Source organism: Tenrec ecaudatus, chromosome 9, assembly GCF_050624435.1.
Source record: "Tenrec ecaudatus isolate mTenEca1 chromosome 9, mTenEca1.hap1, whole genome shotgun sequence".
In the NCBI taxonomy this organism is placed as follows: Eukaryota; Metazoa; Chordata; class Mammalia; order Afrosoricida; family Tenrecidae; genus Tenrec; species Tenrec ecaudatus.
Genome location: NC_134538.1, coordinates 115,361,294 through 115,386,362, shown reverse-complemented (window position 1 = coordinate 115,386,362; position 25,069 = coordinate 115,361,294). Strand labels below are relative to the sequence as shown.

The window sequence follows — 25,069 nt, the reverse complement described above, 5'->3', positions numbered from 1 at the left end:
AAAGTCAAACCTCAGTTAAAATTGTAGTTTTATATTGAATGTGAGACTTTGACTTGGGCTAACTCTTTTCAGCCATTCTGGACCAACTTTTTTCCCAACAATTGGTAAAAATATATGACAATAGCCCAAAGAGACCACAGTGGAGAGAGTGGCAGATGGCTCACAAGAGGGAAACTGGTGCAAGTGCGATGCGCAGTGAGTTTCCAATGTTAAGAACATATGAAAGGGAGATCGTCCCTTTATGGCAGAAAACTACATCTTAAGACCAATTTCAACTAACAATAACTGTTATATATAATACATAATATATGTGTAAAGGTGCTTTAAAAACATCAGGTAAAAGGGGATTAAAAATAATTGGATGTTTTCCATGAATTTTGGAAGCACTGTTGTAGTCAGTGGAGCCCTGGTGGTATAGTCGGTTATGAACTGAGCTGCTAACTGCAAGGTTAGCAGTTCGAAACCACCAGCTTCCCTGAAGGATAAAGATGAGGCTTTCTAGTCCTATAAAGTATTAAATGTTTTGGAAAGACCCAGAGACAGTTATACCCTGTCCTATAGGGTCACAATGGGGTCAGCCTTGTAAGGTTTTGTATCCAATACATATTTTAAAAAAATCTCTAAGGTGACCAACGTGTCAGCATTGGATGTAAATATAAGCTGCATGCTGAGTTGGTAATTTTGTTAGCAAAAAGTTGCATGTTTAGCTATATCAGTATCTTCTGATGCGCCTTCCACCAAAGCAGATATATTTACAAGTCTGCTATCTGAGCAAATATAGGTTTACTGGATAGTGTGATAAGTTATCTAGTTGAAACCCCAGGGTGATGGAATATGTTATGTGTGACACAACGAGTGTGTCTATGTGTGTATGCAGTATGTTTGCATCTACACAAGAGAAAGTATAAATGAGTGTGGCAAGGGAAAGATAGATTCGAAACAAGTGCTAGTTCCAGAACCATTAGAGAGTTTAGGGGCAGGGTTGTCAGTCAAAGGGACATGCTCAAGCCTCTGGGCAACAGAGGAATAAGAATTATAAATGATGCGGGAGACCAAGGAAGGGGCTAAAGACTAACATTTCCTATGCTGCAATTTTACTTAAGACAAGTCTTAGATTCTTTTTTTCCCCTCCTTCACTCTTTTAAACTTCATTTCAAGGTCAAGGTTAGATTTGTATATATATTCAGTTACATACTTTGAAATCCCTTTTATCAGTGTCTCTTAAACTGTGTGAAGCTGTCCCTGGTGGCCTGGCAAAAGATTTCACTCTCATTATTCCATCAATTCTCACTTTCGGAAGCATAATAAACCGGTGAGGAAATTTGAAAGTACACGCTCACGCCATGTGCGTATGTCTCTGTTTAGCAATAAGAATATGCTGACTTGTGTTGAAAACGCAAAACAAACTACTTGTCATAAATGTTCTCAAACTTTATGTCAAAAACCTCTTGATCACAGCATGCATTTTACTTTAAGTTGTTAACACAAAAAGTGCCAGAGAAAAGAAACTGAAAATAAAATTTAGCAAGAGAAATGTTGGATTATAAAAAAAGAGTAGTAGCAATGGAAATGATAAGAGAACTCAAAACAAGTGGGGAACAAACTCATAAAGCATCTTTCCTGAAATTAAAAATTTTAATTTTTTGTATGTGTTCTCAGAGTTTTGGAAGTCTACCAAATATAATGGATAGTCAGATTTTCCTTTTTAAAACTCTTAATTAGTGTTCCAGGTATATTTTAATGGAAATTACAAATGTATAATGAAGGATATTTTTCCTGATATCTAGTCACACTTCCTATTATTATATTATTATTAACAAATCTTTAAACGTTGTTAAAAATCAGCCTATTCAACTCACCTATAAGAATGCCATAAAATGGACCAGTTTTCTAAGAGAAGTTCATCAAGATGAGACTTCAGCAAATCTTCACCCCATAACTTATTCTTAATTTTCCTATAGTTCACAAAACTATTCCTAAATTTTTACAGAAAACCCAGATTTTGTGTAATACCACCAGCACCCATTTTTAAAAATGAATGGTATTTTTCTTCATCATGAACTCACCCATTTTACAACTTTTACAACCTAAATAATAAAAGGAACTCATCGTTTGGTTGATCTGCTGTGGTCTTGCTTTAAGCACCCCCAAAATGAAAAAAAAAAAAAGGCCTGGTACGGTCATATTCTTATCAAATCATATTTTAAGATTTACGTTTAACCTTAGAAAATTAGCTGCTCTCCAAAACTTCTTATTTGCTTCTAAAGGCGATGGTTTGTCTAATGCAAACACAGGTCAAGGCAAATTTTCTTCCACCCACAGAGTTTCAGAGGAGTATGGTCTATCCTGCCTTTTAGCTGCCAGGTAAGCAAACCACCAGACGTCAGTAGGCTTACTAGGGCAGAAGTACGAAAAGTTCACCCACTGTGATGGTAAAGTAATCGTCAATCATTCATCAGAGAGATAAATTGCACAACAATGAAGAATTGGTAGCATTTCCAAGTTTGAAGCAGTCTGCCAGATCCCCAAGGGTGAACTTTGCTGCCCTCAATGGAATATTCTTTTCCATATCTGGCTCCAGTAAGTCCAAAAGTGAAATGGAAAACCAGAGCTCTAGTCTCTTTCTGGGCTGTCTTTGTTCCAAGATGAATCGTCCACTCTTCTTATGGCTCACGGAGTCCATCCCCCGCCATTTCCTTGCTCTAGCTTTCCATATGTTTTAGAAGTCGGACCGAAGTAGACAGCTGGAATGAACTTGATCATTTTTGATATCCACACTGATACTACAGTTCTTCAGGTAATTAAAGAATCCGTTAGGATTCTAAGGTGTTTTTTTTTTCACCTTGCAGCCTTACTTCAAATTTCTAATTGCTCCCAAAGGCAAGCTGAAGTGCCTGTGATCTGATCCTTCACCAAAATTTCTTTTTTTTTTTCTAAATTAAGTCAAGAAAAGTGGAGTTGTCTAGTTAAGTAAAAAAAAGCCTCATTTTCTAAATCAAATTGTATATGATTCTGATATTCCACTGATCATGAAGAACGACTTTCAACTTCATGCATTCTCAAGACTCACTTCCTCTCCATTAAGCATCAAGAAGAGCCTCAACCTCTTTCATATTCCAAGGAATATTGGGAGTTGTAGGATGATTCTCTTTTATCCGCATTGATAAATGTACACATCATATATGTACTCCCAGGTTCCACCCTCCCTGAATGAATGACATCAGGTGTTCATTCTCAGATAGATACTGCGACTCTGGCTGAAACGGGATATCTTAATGAATAGTGCCCATTAACTAGACTATGCAGCATTTTCCTATGAGTTCGAACAACTTCTCTGTGACAAGACGCAGTAGGAGAGTCAGCATTCCCACCACTCCTAGTTATTGTGAGGTGCCATTCCGTTGACCCCGTTTCACAGTGAACCTTTGCACCACAGAACAAAGCACTGCCCTGCCCTGTACCTTCCTCATACTGCTTCTAAGTCTAAGGCTTGAGTCCATGGTGGCAGACACTGGCTCAGTCTTGAAGCCCTGCCCCTTTTTCACTGCCCCTCGACTTTACCAAGCATGATCTCCTTCTCCGGGGACTAGGCTCCTATTTCTACTGTTAAAAATAAACAGACACTGGCTCTTATTTTAACATTTCATCATTTACTAGTGACTCATTATTGTTCCTGTATATGGACCTCATTTATAGATTCTCTTTAATCCTCTACCCAGAGGTTATTTCGCCAATATAACCATTAAGGCCAAAACACTATTAAATATGAGTTTTTTTTCACATTTTTTATCTTAGCTAAACCTCAAATTTTAAGTGTTCCCATTAGTTAACAGCGTGAATTCTTTCTTATTTTTCCAGGATATGATCAATTGGGGGTCAAAGTCTACCCTACTCCACCTATTATTCTCTGCATTTAGTGATTTGCCAAGTTAGCCCCAGCAATGATAGTTTTTCACTTTCAAAATCAAGGAGATTTTATAGGTTAAAAGCAAACAATTGTAATTATCGACATTGCTAATGTTGGCATGTTAGAACACTCTAGCCCTATTTTATTTACTCAAGCCCATGATTCTTGCAAAGTAAATACCAGGGTTTTATTGGCACTGCTTGAGGTTACATAAATCAATCAGAGAAAAGTTGCTAGAGAAAAGTTGAGAGCCAAGAAAATCAACTTTCTTCATCCATCTGATTCCTTTTTACTGTAAAACAGATATAGTATTGAATATACTGGTCACCTGCCATCTGGAGAAACCAGAACACATTCACAATTATGTAAGATGTGTTAATTTGCATTGAACAAAATTCCTGATCAAACTGTTATTATCTTAAAATTACTATTTCCTTCCATTCTTGTAGGCTACCTTCTGGATTCCTATTCATGTGTGTGGTATCAAATTTTATCAGTCGAATGTTAATATATATAATCTGCAGAAAGGCATGACCGGCCTTCATTTCTACATTTTATATTTTTCCATATTTATATTATAGGGCAAGTTGGATTGTTGTTCTCCCTTCTTCATCTTTGTTGATTTTTAAAAAGATTGCAACATATCTTTATTCTGAGTGTCAACAAGAACTTACTACCTGCATTCTAGTCATTGCCCAGGGAAACGCGTGCCCTCTTAAAGTTTGTTTGCTTCTCCTTTCCGGTTTTATGTTACAGAATAACTGCAGCTTCAGGAGCTCACTGCTACTTCTACAGTGTTACCGAGTAAAGATGAAACGGTAAAAATCCTAGACATGAAAAAGATTAAAATGCACTTCTTTTTTTTTAGTGTTCTTGAATCATCTATCCATCAGAGAATTCACTTCTATATAAAGGATTCCGTCGCTCATTAATCTTTGATGTTTTAGCACCACAATAAAACCTGTAATATATATGAAGATCTTACAAATCAACGAGAAAAAGTTCAGAGAAACCAAAGTAATGCATATGAACAATTTAAGTTTTCCTGAGTAATAAAAATGACAAATTAAGACTACAATGATGTATCATTTTAGATCTATCAGACTGGAACAATTCATGGCAGATTTATTAGGTGTTGGTGATGATGTACATCAATAAAAACACCAAGCACTCATTGGATGTGGAATTATAAATTAGTGAAAACGTTCAAAAAGTTTGGCTTTATCTAAATATTCACACAGCTCAGCAGTTCCACTTATAAGGATTTATCCAAGAGAAATGCATATATAACCACAGTAGACATACGATCTATTTAAAACATCATGGTTATAATATAAAAAATGATGGGTTGAAGCCCAGATGCCCATTTAAAGAAGAATAGTTAAATGAATTACATATACTAACCACGGGGTAAAATGAAGTCGAGCAATTGGATGAAATATGAAAAGTTCCAACAATGAGAAGCAAGCATGTTTGGTCAGTTTTAGCGCACAGCGATGCTGTGCACCATAGAAGGAAATGCTGACCGGCCCCAGGCCATTCGCACCGCCCTTGCCCTTGCACTGAGTCCCTTGTTGCAGTCACTGAATCAACCCATTGCATTCAGCCTCATCTCCCTATGCTCACCACCTTCTTTACCAAGGATGATGTCCTCCAGAGGCTGACCGCTTCTGATAGCCCTAAGTAAGACAGTCTCACCATCTGCACTTCTAAGGATCATTCTGAGAGCACTTCTTCCAACACACATGCCTTTGTTCTTCCAAAACACATAGCATATTCAATGTTCTTTTCCAGTACCATCATTCCAACGCATCGATTCTAGTCCAGCTTTCTCGCGCTTATGAGCTGACTGAAAAATCACAGATGGAGTCCAGACAAACACTTTACCCAAGTCTTTTGCGGCATATTTTCCAACTTGAATATGTGGTTTGGTTTTTTGACTGCTGCCTCCATGGGTAATGACTGGATCCAAGTTCAATTAAATCTTTGATAAGGTCAGTATGTTCTCCCTTTACCATGATGGTGCTTATTAGTCCAGTTGTAAGAATTCTACTTACTTTATATTGAAATGAATCTTAGAAACATAACATTGTGTGAAATAAAAACACAGTAGAAGAGCAGGTAGATCATGATACTGCTTGTATAAAGTAGGAAATCAGGTAAAACTGCACTATTGTTAAAGAACAAATTTTTAAGAATTATAATTATAGCTAAAAATAAAAATCAGAACTGTGGTTATGTCATGGATGAAAGATAAGGAGTGAGCACAGAAATAGATATCACTTAACCAGAATTCTAGCTCATTTACTGGTTCACAGATAAAATAATAATATGACATATACATAAGTTATAACTTGGAATATGTAACGGTACTCTTATCTCTGCAGTTCTTGGAGGCTTATACAACACATGATATCGAAATCTGAGAGCAGGATTCTTCATCTTTATCCCCCTTTGCCCTTTGGGTGAATAATTTGTTGTGGGGGACTATCTTTAGCAATGTAAATTGCCCAGCAGCCTCCAAGGACTCAGCCCACTAACAGTAGCAACCGCCCGGCTGTGGCAAACACCAATGTCCGCAGACATTACTAAACGCCCCCTGGAGACAAACTGACCTCTGGAGAAACCCACTATCATAGTGTGGATGCACTCGCTTGCAGGCAAATGCTAAACACAAAAGCGCCAGGTGCTGTCGCCAAGTACACACATATTCACCCTCTATATTTTCTTTTTTATTGTACATTTGAGGAGGCCTACTATTTTTAACATGCGGTGATACCTTTATATTATTAATGAAAGATGAACCAAAGAATCTGCACGGCAAAAGCACATTGATAGCCTACTTCAAACCTGACTTTGAAAATCACGTATGAGCATGTCAGGAGCCTCGACTAAGGTTCCCGTTTGTGAACGCATGTTTTCTTTTCGAAGCACCATGTGCTTAGCATGTCTCTGGCTAGCGGCCTGGCTGAAAACACGTTCTCTCAGTAAAAGACCTCTTCTCTCAGTCTCATTAGAGTGCATTTCTAAAAGTACCATCGAGACGAAGCTTCCTAGCAGACGTGCTGGGCCAGTTAAATTCAAAACTGCATGGACAGCTCCCAAGGCTTTGGTGACTGTTTCTTGAGACTGCTAGATTTTCTTGAAGGAAGAAGGAAAATCGCAGGAGCTTAGTAGGAAGAAGTTTGAAGGTTGCTGAAAATGGAAATTGTGAGGACAAGGCCCCCAGCATTGGTTGTCTGCTTCTTCGACCTGAGTAGCAGGGCTGTTCCCCAAGAATTTCATGGGAACACCTGATTCCCATCAACCCTGCCTTGCTGACCTGGCTCTTTCAGGCTTCCTTTTCTTCCCCAATATAAGGAGTATTTCAAAGGAACGTGACTGGGCTCCTCAGGGCTGCTGACCTGCTGTTTATCAGGTGCAATTACAGGTGCGCACACAGGGAGAGCTTAGAGAGTTGGCGTTGTCCCCGTCAGTAATGTACCAGCTGGATGAAGACACGACAAGACAGTAGCTTCACACTTTGATATTTTCGTGTCATAAATGCATCTATGATTTTGTAGTACGATTTCTCTCTCTTCCTGGACTTGCCCCTAATAATCTGTCTGCCAGAATGATCTCTTCTCTCTCTGCCCAAATCACCGCTATCCTGACTGAGAAAACCTGTTCGCATACCTCTCTGTAAAATTACACCGTAGCATTGATCCACACTGGGGTGGGTGAACAGGAGCCCTGGAGGCAGCAGTGATGGGTTGGGCTGCTAACGGCAACACCAATAGTTCAAAACGCTCAGCTGCTCCTGGCAGAAGGAGGAGGCTTTCGCTGCTCAAAGCCTGCAGCCTCCGAAGCCAAAGGAGCAGTCCCGCCCTGTCCATTTGGAATGGCTCCGCATGGAAATGCGCTCTGTGGCAGGGTCTTTCTTTTTACAATTGCTGTAAATAAAAATATCTGCACTCAGTTTTCTCCAGAAAGATTGCTCAAGAAAGACACCATGTTTGCTCATTCCTACATTGCCAGACTTTAGCTTAATACAGTGGCGTGGGGGTCGCGCTTTGGACTGGGATCCCAACGGTCAGGGGGGTGAAAGACGGGGCTTTCTACTCCAGTCAAGAGCAAGTCTCAGAAACGCACCGAGGCAGTCGACCCGATGCTCTAGGGTTGCTATGGGTTGGCATCTATCGACGGCAGTAAATTTGAGAGAATTTGACCTTTGGGATCCATATGAATGAATGAATGTTTTTACCAGTTTAGCATAAAACAATGGAGTATAGGAATCGGTGCTTTAACTAAAAGTATTAAAAGTGTAAGTCAAACAAGATTTGGCATGATTTTGATGGAAACTATAGCTATAATTAGGATTTCTGTCGCTGTAATGTGCATGTGTGCTGGTGGTGTTTTTAGGTGTCACTGAGTTGGTTCCAGCGCACAGGAGAACTCAGCACCAGGCAACCCTGTCTCCCCGCATCGTTTGGTCCCTGAGCCACTGCTGCAGCTGCTGCGTCAGGTCATGCTCTTGGGGGCTGTCCTCCTTTCCCTTGGCCCTGGACTGAACCAAGCATGAAGTCAGTCCCAAAGAACTGAAAACTTCTGATAACATGCCCAAAGTAAGGAAAATGAATTCAAGCTTCCTTGCTTTTAAGGAATATTCCCTTTAAACAGCATTAATTTACCTAGGCCATCTATATTGCGTGTGTGGAGATTTCCCCCACACTTTATGAAAAATATTAATTATTATTATTGACTATTTTAAAGTAGAAATGAACATGTATACTATCATTAATGATTTAACAATAAGCTAAAATCTTGGCCACCAGATGAGCAAGAAAATGGAAAGATGGATGCACATGGAAAAGCAGGAAAAAATTTCTCTACATAAAGTAATCTGCATCTTTTTTATGCCTTGGGTACAGATAGATGCATACAATAGGCTTCCAAAATCTATGTAAAGTGGAACTGATCTTGTCCATTTTAGAAATGTAAATATTTATTTAAAAATAAAGAGGAAATAAAGTTATTGGGGCTTTTTTTCTTTAAACCCCTCTTCTAAACTTAGTAGGCTAACAGTTGCAAAATCCAAATATTCAGAAGTATAACAAATCCATTCATGCATAAAATCAAAGTAAGATAAAAAAATGTTCTAAACCATTACCCTTTAATTGCAGATCATTCACTTTCGAGTAAGATTAAGAACACTTTGGCTTGTCATAGAGACAATTTTATTCAATAGAAACCATCTAAATATACATGCAGGAATGATTTCACCACAGAATATATATAGACTTGGATTCTGTTAAGCAAGTACTATTTTTCCTCTTGTCATTTATTAAAGATGAAAATTAATTTCATGAGAATAATATATTTTTCTGACATAAGGTACTGAAAGTAAATCTAATGCAATTTAGCTTTGTGTGTCAAAAATTGAAGTATGTGAGTATCTTATTTTTGCCTTTTCCTTTCTCCCATTTAAATAGTTCTAATGGAACAAAGGGCATGGTGAAAGTTATAGCATTTTTTTTCATGATAGAGATGAAAGTGTTTTATTGGTTAAAATTGCCTTCATCCTGAATTATTCATATCCCCTTTGCTACTAACCTGCTCTGTTCTCTCCCTTTAATAAAAAAAACACCATGATTTTCATGTGTAAAATAAGACCTAAAAAACCTGAGAAGTGGCGCAATTGTGATTCACCCGCTTCTCATTACAAACTTCTGGGTCACCTAATAACAAAGGGCTGATTGCTGGAACCCACTCAGAAGACCCTGGACAGAAAGATACGGTAATCTGCATCTTAAAGGTCACATTCATAAAGAACAAAACAGAAGTCTCTGGAGCAGATCTCTTCCTCATCCAAGGAATTTCCACAAGTCTGAAAACAACCCGACGGCACTGGTTACTGTGTCTCTTACTAAATGCCAGGCACAATTGTAAGCAGCATGATACAATAAAACCAAAACAAATCATGATCCCTGCTCTCGTGGTACATTTTATGAGAAAACTTTTTTTTAAAGGTAGCAGAAATTGAGGGTACAAGAGGTATAAAGTAAATTTTAACGATTCTATATCTGTTTACTAGATTATTTTCAGTGGAAATATTTTTAGGTAGAAATACCAGACATAATGTGAGGGAAAGCCAAAATAGTATTGCCACGAAATCATAGAAAATCTTATTAAACCAAATTTTCATAATGTGACGCTAATGTTTCTTAGCATATCCCCCATCTGGGTCTATACACTCGGGAAGAAGGAGTTTCCCGTTCTCTAACCCTTCCCTGAAGCATTTCCACTCGTCAAAGTCGCCGTTTGGGCATTTGCAAGGGACTCAGATGCTCAGTTTGGAAAACAAGTCCCCCAAAGACTCCGGCAGAAGGTCTGCAGGTGCATGATGGGGCTGCAGAATGAATAGAGAGCTTTCTCAACAAAATTCTCTTCTCACCCTCAAAGGATAAGTGGATTGAAGTGAGGAGGGGAAATTGTTGGACACACTTCATGGCCTTTTCTCACTAATGTGGTTTCTAATTTTCTTAAGGCTCCTCCATAATAAGCCCTTGTGATTTTTCTGTTTTCTTAAAGAAAGCCCTATTAAGATTACCCCTTTGGACTCCTGAGAAGCAGTCTTCAGAACTTTCTGGACTGAGCTCACGGCCTTGACTTTCATTTGCTGCACAGGTTGCCTAGGAGGCCACAGCAGAGCTGTACTTTTCCTTGCAGGCTTCCTAATGAGGCTCAGTCCAGGGGCTACTGAGAGCACCTGTCCGCTGCCAGCCACTTATGGCAGAATGGATTAAACATGTACTGCTTTGAACAGACTTGTGCCTGGATGAACGGGAATGCCAATATTAATACACATTATTAGCTTCATCTTATAGAATGGCATAGAATAAATACTACCTGAGGATTTCAAGGGTTATAAAAAATGTATAACTTGATGTATTAATTAGATCACAAAATTTAGACATTGCTGAATAAATATTAGACACATAATATGTTCAGAGATCAATAAAGCCATATATTAAATTATCTGAAAGTTGATCTGGTTTATAATACTAAATTTATGTAACAAGCATAATATTTGATGTTTCTTCAATTAGATGCATTTGAAAGTTAAAATGTAAATCCTATCTGATTTACTTTCAGGTAAAAAAATTAGTACATTAATATTAACCAATAAGTAGACCATAAAATGAAAATAACCACTTAGATATAATACATATTAAGGTATACATTTTGTGACATCTTCTTTCTAAAGACCCATCTTCTTTCTAAAGACCTTTCATATGTATTCACAGATAAATTATAATAATTATAGAAGCCGACTAAACTAGTTTTTCATCATAACCCATGCTCACATTATTAAAAAGACAATGAAAAAGGTAGTACTACTTTATGAAGATTATTGGCATTTTAATAACATCATTTTAACTGTACCATGAGATTAGATCTTATGAATACCAGTTACCAAGGACCTCTCACCAGATATGGGACAGTCATTAAAAATGAATGCTCAACAGATTATTTCTTAATTCTTTAAACAGTTCCTATAAATTTAAAAAGTGATTTTGATTTAATACTTTATATCAATAAAGATAGTAAGTTCTAAACATAAAAGGGATATTTTTCTATTTTCTCTGTTTGTCTGAAAAATTCAATCGGTATGGCTGACATGTTCAGTACTTCCAAATGTGCTTTTCTTCTACTCTCCACTGTCCCCAACAAAGCCTCGCTCTGACGGACACTGAGGAACCTTGGTCCAGACGTGCATCATGCGCATCAGAAATAACTAGCCTCGTGTGCTCACATGTGCTCAAGAAAGACACAAACCTCGATAATATGGCTTTGTCATTAGAATTTGGTTTGGAAGGGTAAACATTTATGTGCACCAAATAAAGTCTTCACTTAACTTTTATTTTTAAAACGCATTCTTATAAGAGTTTCCATAACAGTTTTAATTTTTAAATGTAGAAAAGTACATCTAGAATAGTAAACCGTTTTCATAAGAAATGGAAGAAACCGCCGAGCCAACTACAATTGTTCAGAAACAGAGTTGAGTATTCAAAGAGACTTCCTAAGCTACCCCACTGTGCCCATGAGCAGTAATCCCAATAATCATATAGGTGAACAGCACTGGCCTTGGGTTTTCAAAATGGCATTTATTTTCATAGTATTTTAATGTATAGGGACTAGCACTAATGTTTTACTGAGTAATTCTGTGGTCTTCTTTGCTACTGGTATTTGGTTTCAAAGAACTAACATGAGGCTGTTTAAAGTGCATTTCTTTAGTAATTTCCCCTTAAAATTGAAAATGAGACATTAAAGGTGAAGGAGAAAATTATAGAAATGTACTTTTTATCCACTTTTCCAAAAATATAGTTGTCAAATTATGAAGCAGGAACGAAACAGAGCCACTAGTATGAAGACAATGTATTCCAGATGAAGTTCTTACATGATGTGTATATTTCATGAGTAAAGCAAACAGCTTAATAAAGTTTAATAAAAGTATGGTTGAGAATGGATGTTACAATGACAAACCACAATAAAATAAGGTAGAAATATGTTTAACAGCATAAAAATGGAAGATTTTTAAAAAATATCTTTATTTTTATTGAGAATGACTAACAACCTGCCCTATCACTACTAAAATGACAATGTAAATGAACACAAAATACTTTCTTAAATTGAAAAAAAAAATCAAAGATAATCTTCCAAAATTGGCGCCTCCCCTATTGCTTTCCTTGAATAGTTAACTCCAATTACTCACTGGTTGTCAGTGATGCTTACAGTGCAGAGATTTTGAATGAAGTATAATTTTTATCAACTACATGGCTAGGTGACCAACTGTTAGGTTGTTGTAGTCATAAGAAAGGCACCAATAATGACTGCATCGTATTGACTGGGTCAATTTTCCATTTTCATGTAGAAGATAAAGAACTAGACAAGAAATAATGAAGAGACAAAATCCTCTCTGGTAGAGTAGTTGGCTGTAGAACTTCAAGATGATCTGAGTCTGACTCCTGTCTTGCAGAAAATGAAACACTCACACAATCACTGCCATCTAGTTGAGGCAGGCTCATAGCGACTCTATGGGACTGTCCCTGTGAGCTATTGAGACTGTAATGCTTACAGAAGTAGAAAACCACGTCTTTCTCCTGCAGAGGCAAAGTTGGCAGCTCAAGTGTGACCACGATGTCTCCAGTGGCCGTGGTGGCATTCGTGGATTAGTGGTGGGCTACTAACTACAAGATCAACAGGAGGTTCATGAAGCTTTAACACTGGGCCAGTGCAACCCTCTCCTGTAGGGATTCGAAGAATCAGAATTAATTAAAGTTCATAGTGACCGTTTCTGTAATGTCAGGTACTTATGTATCTGCGTATCCATGTATCTATCTGTTATATATTGATCATTTACCTAAATGATAAATTTACCGATATGATGAAAGTTATAACATAGTTCAGTGCCTTTCAAAATACTAACTAGTGCTAAGAAAATACTGTATTATCTCAGAGAGACCCAACTCAATAATTTATTAAGGAATCTGAATTTACCAAAGTATATGCGAAACTATCAGTGTGAAAACATAACAAGCACTGAGTTATGGGTATGGTCTCAACATGACAGGAGTCAGAAATTCCCGTGTTTGCCAAAATAGAAAACTGTCTTAAGTGATCTTTAGTCTTCCATAAAATAATCCAGGACATTATTTCAAAGAAAAAGTATTCATTGCACTGTCATTTCTGTGAGATAAAATATTTCCCAGGAGGTGCTTCTATACTCTCTATTTAACTTCTAAAATAATTTCATGGTGGAAATTTCAACTTTTGCAAACCCTTCAATTTTCTCTTTCCGGTTATTCAATTTTGCCTGCCTCTTAATCCCTGATCATGTTAGTTCCTCTGGCAGGCAACTCCATTCTTAACACCTTGCCCCTTGAGGAATCAATTGATGTCTTAAATTAAGCTGCTTTTACTGAGAGTTCTGTTGCATAGTTTCATGAGCTCTCACTGTAACTGACTGATAGCATTTTCAATTCGCTCTGAAAATTGTGTCAATCTTACTGTAGATGCATTATAGCAAACTGATTTTTTAAATTTAATGTATTCATTTTGAATAAGTATTTCGTTGATATATTAAGAAAAATTAGATGCTCGGATATAGCATTTCTCATATATATGTGGTCACAGATTTTATGTATAAGAAGGGTAAATCATACATTTAATTTAGAAAATGGGGACATTCCTTAGTGTTTCATACAGTTTTCAGCCATAGAACCTCTTTTTAAAGAAACAATGATATGAAAATCACCCTGCAGCCAGCTACTGACTTAGAAGTCTAATGGAGAAGTGCATGTGGTCCACAGGTGATAGGCGACTCCTGGGTACATAGATTTTAACAGTGTGGAAAGGGAACCCAACAGGAATCATCATATCTCATAGCCAGCATAGTTACTGGAATTGAATATCCAATTTTTTAAACAAAATAATAAAATTAAATATGTGAAACGTATACTTTTGGAAGAAATTTCAAAAGCACAGTTTTCTGAATCTTAATGTAAAATTGAGAATGTTCTATTGAAAGATTGCTTTTGTAGGCAAAGCACATCTGGGGGGTAAGGAAGGTAATTGGTTGAGGGTTTAAATTAAAAAATAGACAAGGGGATGATTTCTCCAAACATTTATTGTGCCCTGAATTTCCCCAATTCCTTTGAGAAAGGGAGTATCAACATACTTTCCCATCTAGCTATAGTATCTGTTCAGAAGCATTCAGAATCCCAACCAAACTCAGAGAGTTCCAGGAAATGGCAGCCTGAGCAAGGTTTTCTAGTGTTAAATACAAACAATAATTACTTTAGCAAGGAAGAATCTTAGAAAGGCGTGTTCTGTTCCAAGTATTCCTTGATATAGGCAGTTTTTAATGAACAGTTAAAGCAACATGCCTTTCCTGAAGAAGACCTCAGAGATCTCAGGGAGTCCTGGCGGTGTGGTGATTATGCACTGGGCTGTGATCCCCAGGTTCGAAACCACCAGCAGCTCTCTGGGAGCATGCATGCCTTTTATGAGTCCGCTGAGGTAAGCTTTAAAAATAAAAATGCAAAAGGGGCATAGCGAAAAAGCTACTGTATGCAAACATTCCTGGAGTGAGGACCAGGTAGTATGGCAGGGGCCAGACCAAATCCAGGGATACATATGGTAGCCAATGCCAACTAAAAAGGGGGAGATGGGGGGAAGAAAATAACAAAAAAAGAAATGGGCAGTGGGGGCACAGGGCACTAACCCACCCAAAGGGAGGGTATAGTTTAAAACTCCACAGGGAAAGAGGGGCCAGACTTCAACTGGGTGCTCCAAGATGTGAATGCAGAGTACTCGTCATGGGGACCCTGGCGGCAGGAGGTTTGGTTGTCTCCCGGTGGCCGGGGGCAACATTGCAGTTGGTGGCCAGTTGCTTTTTTGTTTGTTTGTTTGTTTGTTTTTTTAATTTTAACAATTTATTAGGGGCTCATACAATTCTTATCACAGTTCATACATATACGTACATCAATTGTATAAAGCACAACTGTACAGTCTTTGCCTTAATCATTTTTTTCTCCTCTTTTCTTTTTTTACATTTTATTAGGGACTCATACAACTCTTATCACCATCCATACATATACATACATCAATTGTATAAAGCACATCCATACATTCCCTGCCCCAATCATTCTCAAGGCATTTGCTCTCCACTTAAGCCCCTTGCATCAGGTCCTCTTTTTTGTTCCCCTCCCTCCCCTTTCCCCCCTCCCTCATGTGCCCTTGGTAATTTATACCTCGTTATTTTGTCATATCTTGCCCTATCCGGAGTCTCCCTTCCCCCCTTCTCTGCTGTCCCTCTCCCAGGGAAGAGGTCACATATGGATCCTTGTACTCAGTTCCCCCTTTCCAACCTACTCACCCTCCACTCTCCCAGCATCGTGCTTTTTAAAGACAGAAAGCTCATGGTACAAATTGTTGTTTCCAGTGCTGGGGCTGGAGGCCTGGCACAATGGGAGCTGATGGAGCTACAGGGGACGAACGAGGCTTGCTACAGCACCGGATTTGCTGGAAATCCCCTGGGAGACCTGCATTACACCAGTGAGAGAGTCTTTGCTGACCGTGGGGCATCGTATCCTGTATGGGAAAACCATCCACCTGGAGAAACCTTTTGCCGTCCTTATCAAACACACGCCTAGAGAACAGGACTATGATGAGCTTGGCTGAGAGACTGGCACCCGGTATCTTGCGACAAGGCTCATCAAAAACAGGATCCTTTTCAAAACCTGCCCCAAGCCCATTATCACCAGCATCCCAAGAAAGTATGAATGAACCCTGGATTTTCCCCAGAGAGGCCAACTCCTTAGGCCCGTGCTCTGCTGCCACTCCGAGGACGGCTGGACGGTTCTATGGGACCATAGGGGGGGTCCTGCTCTGAGCACAGGACACCCACTGAGTGGGAGCTCAGATCCCTTCCTCATCGCTGGTTCACTTGGTGGGAATCTAGCCCCGTTTCCAAGAAGCCCCTCTTCTTTTCCGACTCCATCAGCCTCCTTGGCTTCAAATCCAGCACCCTTCCCTGCCGGTGCTCGTGACCCAAGTATAGCTTCCTTTCCAAGAGGGATGGATCCCACTGATACAGGCACAGTTTCTTTCCCACAGTCTGGTGGCCTCTTGGGTCCATGCCTAGGCCCAGGGCCACTGTCTAATTCAAGGTTAGGAGGGCTCCCAGGCCACTATGACCAACCCAAGACAAGTGGTCTCCTAGGAGCGGGTCCTGACTCCAGATGTGGCGGCCCCATGGGCTCTGGACCTGGGCACAACTTGAGAACAAATGTCCTTTTGTCTTCTGGGAATGGTCCGCCCAATCCCAGGCAGGTTGGCCGTGGCCATGGCCCAGGACCAAGTCCAACTTGAGATCAGGCTTCTTGAGTTCAAATCCTGCTCCCAGGTCAGGTATGTTTCAAGGCCCAGGTCTTGGACCCAACCCAAGGCCAGTGGCCTGGGTCTAGGTCTTGGGCCCAACCCAAGGGCAGTTGGCCTGAATCTAGGCCTTGGGCCCAATCCACAAGCAAGTGGCCTAGGTCAGGGCCCTAATCCAGACACCAGGGCAGGTTGTGACCTCTTGGGCACAGGATCTGGTCTTAAGAATAACTGGACCTTAAGGTCTTAATCTTGCTCCCATTCTAAGAGGAACAGGTCTTTTTAGAGTAAATTCAGCTTCTTTCTCACAGGCTTCTGGAAACATGGGCACAAAATCTTTCTCCATGGTAAGAGTCCCTGGCCCCATTGGCCCAAATGCTGGTCCTGACTCTCTAGGAATTGGCTTTCCAGGACCAAATCCAACTCCCATGTCAAGGGCACCTGGTCCCATGGGCTCTAACTCAGCTCATTTCTCAAGGCCCTCTGGCCCCATGGGAATAAATGCAAACCCCTTCCTGAGGGGGACAGGTCCAGGGGAACTGAACCCAACTGCCTTCACTAAGTCTTCAGGTTCATTGGCTTCAAATCCTACTACCTTTCAAAGGTCTGCTAGCCTCCAGGGCTCAAGTCCAACAATTTTCCCAAGAGCTTCTGGGCCATTAGGCCCCAACCTATCTAACTTCTCAAGAGCCACTGACCTGCAGGGTCCAAGTTCAGCCACCTTTCCAAGGTCTACTGGCTCATTATGCCCTGGGCAAGTGGGTTTTTCCAGATCAGCTGCTGGGCCCCTGGGCTCTTCCGCAAGCACTGTGGGTCTCAACACAGCCCCCTTTGCAAGGCCAACTGGACACTGGGTCTAAACCTAGCTTCCTTTCCAAGGATAAATGGGTCTGTAGCCAAGACTTTGGTCCCATTTCCTAGAGTGGGGGGCCTCCCTGGCATTTCCTAGAGTGGGGTGCTTTCCAGCTGCTTTCCCAAGACCAGAGGTTCCAATGGCTATGATGTATCCAAATGGGATGTTGCCACCATAAATAGCATTTTTGCCCAGTACCACCTGGGTGCCCGGCCACAGTTGTTCTGGGCAGAGCTGTCCTTTAGGTAAAAGGGTAGGTCTGGAGCTATGATCAGATGAACATAGCTGAGGCCCGAGTTCTTAGGGGCCATATTTTTCAAACTCTGCTTCATTCTTGAGTTAAGGTGAAACGCTCTTGTGGGACATGGACTTTGGCTGGCGGAATGCTCCTGGCTTTGAGAGAGAAGCTCTCCAGCCTTGCAGGAGTCTGCTGTGTTTGTTCCGCAGCTTTCTGCCCCTCCTTTCTTAACTAATTTATTGAATCCTTCTTGTGGACTTTTCATCAAGGATACATTTGCCTGCAAGTCCCAATTTATATCTATTTCCCTGCTCACCACTGGAGAATCAGCTCACTGCTCTTTAGAAACCTTGCAATGGTGAATGGACTTTGCTTCGATGGCTGTGCCCCGGCCAGCTTGGAGCAGGTCATCCTCTACTGCCATACTTTTCCCTGGGGGCTTGAACACAAAAACAGGGGAGGTGGGCCACCACTTCAGAGACCCGCCAAATACACTTCCTGCCACCTGAGGCTCCCTCCTCCGGGGACTTTGAGGCAGCCAGAATTCAGGCCTACTGCTGAATTCCAGCTCCCACTCTAATAGTACTCCCAATCAAAGAACCTCAAAATCTAAACTGACAGGGATGGAATGTTGAAACTGGGGTGGGGGTGGGACAGAAGGGAGAAAAATCACTGTGCTTTTTGTTCAGCCTGGTGTGAAAGGACAGTTGGCGTCTTTCCTGCATTGTATCTTTTCTTACTGTGTCTTTAATACAAGGGATGAGAGGGCAAAAAAGAAAAAAAGGTGTGAATGCAACATGCCAGTAGGGAGTAGGGAACCACTGGAGAGGTCTGAGGTACCAGCCCCAATCCCAACTACACGGACAGCTGCCCCTCCCTGCAGAAGAATTTATTTCAGAGGACAGCACTGAATCTGCAGCTCCAGGAGAGGGACATGTCTGATCAGAGTACACAGGAGCAAATGAAGAGGGAGGTGGAGTGGAGCACATCATGGCCCAAGCATTGAGGACAATATTCCCGCTCAGAACAGCCAATCCACAGAGAAGACCATATGGCCAGCCCCACTATGAGACACGACATCCGTCATTGACCCAAAGCCCTACAGGGACAACACTAGAAACACAGTGTGGGAATTCTGCCCAATATCACCACGGCGAGGCAAAACACTAAAGGGTTACAACAGAAGAGCAAGGGGAACAGAGTAACGAAGTCCCCACGGAATACCAAAAATAGACTTTGGGGCCAGGGCTTGGCATCCCAACAGACTCAACTGGAAAACACTCCTAAAGGTTGACAAACAGCCCTTTAACTAACTACAAGCTTTTCTTTCTTGTTGTGTTTCTTTTTTGTCATTGGCTTGTTTTGTTTTGTTGCTTGGTTTTGCTCTGTCTTGTTTTTGTGCATGTTATTATCTCTGCAGTCTGTCTAAATAAGATAGGCTGGATGAACAATCTGAAGGAGAAAGCAACGGGACCCACAGTTCTGGGGAGACATGGGAGAGGAGAAGGTGGGGGGAAAGGTAGTGGTGTTAACAAACCAAGAGAACAAGTGATCCAAATCAGAGGTGAGGAGGGTATAGGAGGCCTGGTAGGGTGTAATTACTGAAACCCTAAAGAAGAATAAAAATGGTAGTGGGACAAGAGGAAAGTAAAGGGACATAAAGGAAAGAGCTAGGAGGTAAAGGGCATTTATAGAGGTCTAAACAGGCATAACATGTAAATATATTTACATATGAGGATATGGAAGTAATTATATATATATAAATTTAGTATTAAGGTAGCAGATGGAAATTAGGCCTTCACTCAAGTACTCCCTCAATGCAAGAATACTTTATTCTATTAAACTGGCATTCAATGATGCTCACCTCCCTGACACAATCACTGAAGACAAAGTGGGTGCATAAGCAAAGATAGTGAAGAAAGCTGATGGTGCCTGGCTATCAAAAGATATATAGTGTCTGGGGTATTAAAAGCTTGAAGGTAAATAATCATCCATCTAGCTCAGAAGCGATAAAGCCCACATGGAAGAAGCACACCACCCTGTGTGATCACAAGTTGTCAAAGGAATCAGGTATCAGGCATCATCAGAACAAAAAATCCTATCATTGTGAATGAGGGGGAGTGCGGAGTGGAGATTGAAACCCTATCTGCAGGCAACTGGACATCCCCTTATGGAAGGGTCGTGGGGGAGGAAACGAGCCAGTCGGTGCAGTGTAAAAATGATGAAACATACAACTTTCCTCTAGTCTCTAAATGCTTTGCCCCATCCCCACTATCATGATCCCAATCTGCCTAACAAATCTGGCTAGACCATAGGATGTAGAGATAGCAACTGAAATGACAGGGAATCCAGGATGGATGATCCCTTCAGGACCAGTGGTGAGAGTGGAGATACTGGGAGAGTGGAGGGAGGGTGGGGTGGAAAGGGGGAACCGATCACAAGGATCTATATATAAGCTTCTTCCTGGGGGACAGACAACAGAAAAGTGGGTGAAGGAAGACATTGAACAGTGCAAAATATAACAAAATAATTTATAAATTATCAAGGGTTCTTGAGGGAGGGGAAACAGGGAGGGAGGGGAAAATGAGCGGATACCAGGGGCTTAAGTGGAGAGCAAATATTTTGAGAATGATGAGGGCAATGAATGTACGGATGCACCTTACACAATTGATGTATGTATGGATTGTGATAAAAGTTGTATGAGCCCCTAATAAAATGATTAAAAAAATTGATATTGTCTGTCAAAATTTACCTATCTGCGAATGGAGAGGAGAAAATCTAGTCGGTCTCTATGATTTTGAAATTATCTAGTCAGCTATAAAATGAACAGGAGGATAAATACATCTTGTGTAAATATAAATAATAAGCATGTATGAGATTTTCTTTGCTCTTGAAATTAAAGGTAATTTTCAAATTAAGGAAATTTCAACTTTTGAAAAAACATGTGTTGGCTTCCTTATCTTATTTAATGTAACAAGTAAATCTAATTGGAAATTGCTGTACTTGTAAATTATTCTTGGTATCTTGTATCCATTATTGCATTATGAGTAATAATAATCACTTTTACCATTAGTATTCATATTTCATTCTTATTGGGATGTTATATTGTTCAGAAAAATATTTTAATTTTTACCATATGTGATATCTAAATAAAGCTTTTGCTTCCATTAGCATTTTATGAGATAACAGAATGAAAGATGTAGTTAATTTATTACTAACTACAAGAAACCAATTGAAAGAATTGTCAAGCTTTTATAGAGACTTGAAAATGGTACTGAAACAGTAACTTTACAGTTATAAACTCCCCTTCTTTTGATCAATGCTTAATATTTTATATGCAAATACAAAGAATGCAGTTTGATTTTAAAAAATTTAACCTTGACTTCCCAGTACAGTAAGTAAAAATGCAAATTAAATTATCCACTGCTTGCAGTAAAAATTCATAGTTTATAATTTTCATTACTCAGGTATGCTTCTAACTGAAGGACATCTCAGATATATTGCCAGCACTATTTAGAATTTAAGACTAAGCTAAGGAAAGGAAAATAATCTTTGCTATACAGGCAAAAAGCCTTTATTAGAAGTGGAAAATAGATTTGAATTTAATTTCAGCCTTAAGAAAGGAAAGAGTAAATGAGAATGGAGAACAGTAGAGCCATGGCAAAGTAATCGCTGTTATAAGAATATGATTCCTAAGACAAAAACATATGCCATGAACAAGAAAGGCCATGCTGAGCAGAAAACACAGAAGCAAAAAGAAGCAGAGGTTAGGAAAAAAACAAATCAAGTGAGGTAGACTGCTGACAAAATGGCCACACTCATTTCCTTCCTTTGATCCCAACGTTGGTAGAGAGTTGTGATAGCTATATAATCGTTTGTCAATTTGAGGATTAAGAGTGAGGGTCGGAGTCTAGCTTGTCAATCAGATCATAGCCAGTGAGGCCTCTGTGTGGGCATGGCCTCCTGAGAATTCTGGGTAATCCAGCACTTCCTCCTTGAAGGCGGAGACCCTTTTCTCTGTCTGCTCACTTCCTGGGAGTCACAACAGCTAACAAGACACATAGACCCACTGGGTGCTGGAGAAGCCATACAGAGACCCTGCCAGTGCTGAGATGTTTCCAATGACACTGGATCCAAATAATCTCTATCTACTGGCCTGTGATCTTCCTGCATTTGGCATCATTGCATGTGTTGCATGAGTCTGAAGAGAACTTTATAGATTGGTATCAGACATATGGGCTAATATCAAACTTACGAACTTGATCCAGACTTGGCTCGGATGTTTTCTCAATGTTCAATTGCTCTTGTCTATAAATCTCTTTCTTATACACATATATGTGTCCATGGATTTGTTTCTCTAGTCTGCCCAGACTAACACAGTAGTCTTCTTGAACTTTGTCCTGAGCTATAGGATTTTATTTTGGCAATGAGCCAAAGAACAGGAACTGTACAGGTGGATGTCTCACACGTGTTTCGTGCATCAGATTTCTCTCTCGCTTATCACCCTTGGAGCACTAGCTGCACCAGACGGTCTGACCTGCTAGAGAATGAGGAGGAGAAGGAGTATGTATGAAGGAAGATGTCTCAATCATCTTGTCAACTACTGGTCAGATATGTGAGAGTCTAGTCTGCCCCAGCCAAACAACCAGCCAGCTGCGCAGAGACATGTAAAAGAGCTCAGAGGGGATCAGTTAAGATGTCACAAAGGAAAAGCATCCAGTCCACACACGTGACCTAAAGAAATGGAGTTAAGTCAGTAAGTTTGGGCGTAGTTTGGTCCATAGCAAAAGTGACTGTAAAAAGGGGCACTAAGCAGAATTGGAGAGCCCCTTGATTGTGATGAGAAATAAAGTACCTTCATTTACTTGTCACATTTTAATTGTTGGCTTCAAAATAGGTAAATGATTACCTACTTAATAGCCCTTTGAAATGTGTATTAGTTTAACAATTCTAATTCATCATAGGATAAGTCTGTTAATTTTATTCTGAAAAAAATATCCTTGGGCAAGAAATATTACCCTCTGATAATCCTGCTGCTTTGCAGAGCAGAGGGGGAGAAGGGTTTTTGGAGGCCCTTAAGATTATTTTTGAGTGGAAGCAGTATTATCCCCAGCGCATAAGATAGAATTAAAGCATTAGGTTGCACGGTGCACAGTATCTTAAGCATAACATATCTTTCAAAGTCAAAATAAACATAGTAGGGATTAATTTCAATTGTATATGCTATTGAGTATACATTTTATTTGATTCCACCACAAATTTGGCAAATATGAATCAAGTCACTTTTACAGGACCTAATATTTTCCTAATAACATTTATGTTTTCATCCTCTTTGAGTTTTCATATACAAAGCTCTCAGGCAAAACTATTTGGCTTCTATTTTTGTAGCAGGCCTTGGGCTAATAATTATCTGGGACAGCTGCAACAGATTCTGGCCTCACTGATAATGTTATCCTAAGCTGTGGATCACTGGCTTTATGAAAGTCAGGCAGGATACATATGCCATTTCTTTCCCCTGATTATTCTACCTATCTGCACTAGCCGTAGGAAAATGGTTCAATGCATAGCTTCAAATTGCTAAAGAAAGAAATATAATTTAACACTTTTCTGGCTGTTAGTATGAAAGCATCATTCCTTAGGGAAGAACAGGGATGGTTGGCATGACCTTTAGGGTATAATTTTATCAAACCCATAAAGTCTTGGACAAATTGAGGTACCAAGAGCACTGTGAAAAAAAATTTTTTTCATGCCGTTCAACACTTGAGTTAGTTAAGCCTGCATATCTTGAGGCCCTCAAAGAACATAAATTACATTAGTTTACAAAGCACAGAGAACTTCAGGAGATTGACTTGCTGCCATCAAAGAATATCCATTGCATGTATCTGTGGGGGTATTGGAAAGATATGCATAAAAGCTAACTTAATTATAAGAATTTTTACACAGTGATAACTAATGAGCCAGCATCTCATGAGAATAATTTGAAGTTTTCATTTCAGCAGGAGTATTTTATTATTTAATATATCTGAATACTCCTTACAAACACACCTATGGAATGAACTATAGCACTGAACAATTTCAAATCACCTATTGAAAAATTTTCCACCTATACAACGGAGAACGAAGAGTGTACTGCCTACAGAGATTAGGGAAGAAAGAAACTCAGCTACAAACTAGACTTCTGTTTCTAAAATGGGAGGGGAACATGCCGCATTACAGATCAATGTGAACTAACTGAAAACGGTCAAGGAGTTTCTAAGTAGGTTGGGTTTTTATTTAAGTCAGTTTTCTGTGAAATTGTGTTACGCTCACCATGTCTTGCTGAGAAAGCACTTCTGATGTATATTTCATATTTGTTATTATTAGGTAAATTTCTAATTTTCATTCTAGTCATTTAGTTTGTTTTAAATGATATTTTGATCTATTCATGGGATTTAACATTTTCTCACTCCTGCAATATAAGGTTTCCGTTCACCCCATTTGCCAAAGGGCTTTGGAAAGCTCATGGAACATAGAAATAAACCCTAAGGGAATTTTTCAACGAACCCTTTGAAGTCACCACCTGTCTATATGGGAGCCCTGGTGGCAGAGTGGGTTCCACGGTGGCTTGCTAACCACAAGGCCAGCTGTTTGAACCCAGCAGCCGCTCAGTGTGGGAGGATAAAGGATTCTCTCCTGTAAAGACGTGTGGCCTCATGAACCCACGAGGCCACTCCTACTCTCTTGGAGGGTAACTGTGAGTCAGAATGGCCTTGATGGCCATGAATTTGTTTGTTGGTTTTTACTTCACGTTTATTATCCACCTATAGGATCACAATGAGTTGGCATCAATTCCATGGCAATGGGTGCTTTTTTTAAGGAGTCCTGGTGGTGCATGGGTATGTGTGGGACTGCGAACCCATGGTTGTGGTCCAAACGTACCATGTGAGAAAGATGATCTCGTAAAGATTTACAAGACATCTGGAACCCTGAAAAGGGTCCCTATGAGCCAGGTTCAATCCAGCGAATGGTTAGAATTCCATGTAAATGTAATTATTTTATATCCCAGTTTATATATAAACATATAGTTCGTCATAAACAGGAAGATACAGAAAGTGCAAGCAAGCAACACACTATTCTTAAGTGATAATAAGAGGAATGGGACAAATTTTAT

General features: G+C 39.9%; 2 pseudogenes; both read left to right on the top strand.

Moving 5' to 3' along the window:
* Positions 1-15,870: 15,870 nt before the first annotated feature.
* Positions 15,871-16,222, top strand: LOC142456491 (chromosome transmission fidelity protein 8 homolog pseudogene; annotated as a pseudogene).
* Positions 16,223-16,229: 7 nt separating this feature from the next.
* On the top strand, positions 16,230-17,859 carry LOC142456490 (uncharacterized; annotated as a pseudogene).
* Positions 17,860-25,069: the final 7,210 nt, after the last annotated feature.